Genomic DNA, 2500 nt, shown 5'->3' on the forward strand with positions numbered 1-2500 from the left:
GACAGCCATGATCATAGTCCACTGGTGCCGAGACGGCTTAATTTTAGTTTATCAATTGTGCTCACACCTAAAGGGTTCGTCAAGAACTTCGTCACACAGGAGTTAGTTACTAATCCTAACCTTATTTCACCTTATTGCTATTAGCATTGATGATAGCATTATAAAAATCCCAATGTCAGTAACAATAACAAAAAAAAAAACAGTAATGATACTAGTAACATTTTAAAAAATTTACTTTCCCAAAAAATGAAGAATAGGGATATCAGGTGAGGTCAAGTAGGGCTACTAATTGATTCCTTGGCAACTGAGTATTTGTAGAGCCGTCATCTTGAAAGGTCATATGGGCTCCTATCTTGGAAATATCCTAGAAAATAGGGTGAAGTCACATACAGCCTATGGTTGCTTAGTACCATTGATAAATATGACTGCATGGGCATTTAAAAGGGATCAAAATTGAATGGAAGTTGGCCATAGTATGACTTGACCAAGTTCAGTTTTGTGTGTGTGTGTGTGTGTGTGTGTGTGTGTGTGTGTGTGTGTGTGTGTGTGTGTGTGTGTGTGTGTGTGTGTGTGTGTGTGTGTGTGTGTGTGTTTGCGCGCGCGCATATGTTTGTGTATGTGAGTCCTTTTCTCTGTGTGTGTGTGTGTATTTGTGTGTGTGTGTGTGTGTGTGTGTGTGTGTGTGTGTGTGTGTGTGTGTGTGTGTGTGTGTGTGTGTGTGTGTGTGTGTGCATGTGTGTGTGTGCATATGTTTGTGTATGCGTGTCCTTTTCTGTGTGTGCGTACATTTGTGTGTGTGTGTGTGCATACGTTTGTGTGTGTGTATGTTTGTGTTTGTGCGTACGTTAGTGTGTGTGCATACGTTTGTGTGTGTGCGTAAGTTAGTGTGTGTGCGTATGTTTGTGTGTGTGCGTAAGTTAGTGTGTGTGAGTATATTTGTGTCTGCGTACATTTGTGTGTGTGCATACATTTGTGTGTGTGCGTAAGTTAGTGTGTGTGCGTACGTTTGTGTGTGTGTTTGTGTTTGTGCGTATGTTTGTGCGTGTGCATACGTTTGTGTGTGTACATATGTTTGTGTGTGTACATACATTTGTGTGTGTGCGTATGTTTGTGTGTGCGTATGTTTGTGTGTGTGTGCGCGTACATTTGTGTGTGTGTGCGCATACATTTGTGTATGTGCATACATTTGTGTGTGTCCGCGTATGTTTGTGTGTGTGTATGTGCGTGTACGTTTGTGTGTCTGTGCGCGTACATTTGTGTGTGTATGTTTGTGTGTGCGTACATTTGTGAGTGTGTGTGTATGTTTGTGTGTGCGTACGTTTGTGTGTGCGTATGTTTGTGTGTGCGTATGTTTGTGTGTGTGTTCGTTTGTGTGTGTGTTCGTTTGTGTGTGTGTTCGTTTGTGTGTGTGTTCGTTTGTGTGTATGAACTTCGCATCTGGGTATTTGACTGATCTGAACATAGATTTTTCCCTTTTTCAAACAATGTAAGGTAGCAATATGGGTTTATGATGTTTCAAAATCTACCACACAAAGGTACTTCAAAGTGCAAATAAGCATCATATTACCAACTTGTTTATGTTACAAGTTGATTTCTTCATGTATGTGGCATTCACTACATAGGATTTTACGGATTTCATTTGCAAAGTTCATTTTAAGAAATAAAGAAAATGAAGGGTTCATATTTGTTATATTCCCCTACAATATTGATTCTTCTACTCAGGGTCATAAACACTATGATCAGCTAATATGGAGTATACAATATTATTTCAAATGGCTATTATCTTGGCAAAGTCAAGAAGCTGGTAACAGTGAGCACCTGGGAAGCAAGTCGCTGTGGTGAGCATAACGAGAGAAAAACCCCGGAGCACTCCCCTGGCCCATACAAATAAACCCCGTTTTGGTGGCCTGAGTGGACACTGAAAAAGCCCATACACATTTGGTTAACTGATACAATGCCTATGTGAATATAATAAAAAAAAAAATCCCTAATATGTGCCAACAATATATATTTACTTGTATGTTTAAATAACGCACTGCAAATGTTACAAATTTGCGATTTATCAGGAATGCAAGATGTTAGCGCCTGGCGATCCCTTTTGTTCGCCAGGCCTGGCAATCGTCCGCCCTGGTGAACGTTGGGTTTAAAAGTAAGGTCTCCCTCACTCCGATGTTCACCTGGGGAAGCTTCGCCAGGCGAAAGATTTTAAAAGTATTTTATACTATACTATATCAATTTTATACTTTTATACAAAAAATAACTTTATACTTTAACAAAGGAGTTAAAAAATTACCATTTTACTATATCTAACTGATATAAGATATTGAACTGTAGGCTTACAAGGGTATCAATAGACACGCCTCATTATAGGGCGGTGGAGCACTACAGCTATGTTTCTATAGCCCAAAGCAAACATGCCAACATCAAAACACTTTTGGTAACATTTGTGAAAGGAAAATTATCCCTACAACCAAAATCTAAATAAGTCATCTCAGGGGTG

The 2500-nt window shown here is 39.4% G+C and overlaps 1 protein-coding gene across 1 annotated transcript in view; it reads right to left on the reverse strand.

The window, feature by feature from the left end:
* LOC113816375 (protein TFG) overlaps window positions 1–2500 on the reverse strand; it is a gene marked incomplete at its 5' end in the record, with an annotated part of 22412 nt that overhangs the window by 1616 nt on the left and 18296 nt on the right.

Source organism: Penaeus vannamei, unplaced genomic scaffold (genome assembly GCF_042767895.1).
Source record: "Penaeus vannamei isolate JL-2024 unplaced genomic scaffold, ASM4276789v1 unanchor539, whole genome shotgun sequence".
NCBI classification, from domain to species: domain Eukaryota; kingdom Metazoa; phylum Arthropoda; class Malacostraca; order Decapoda; family Penaeidae; genus Penaeus; species Penaeus vannamei.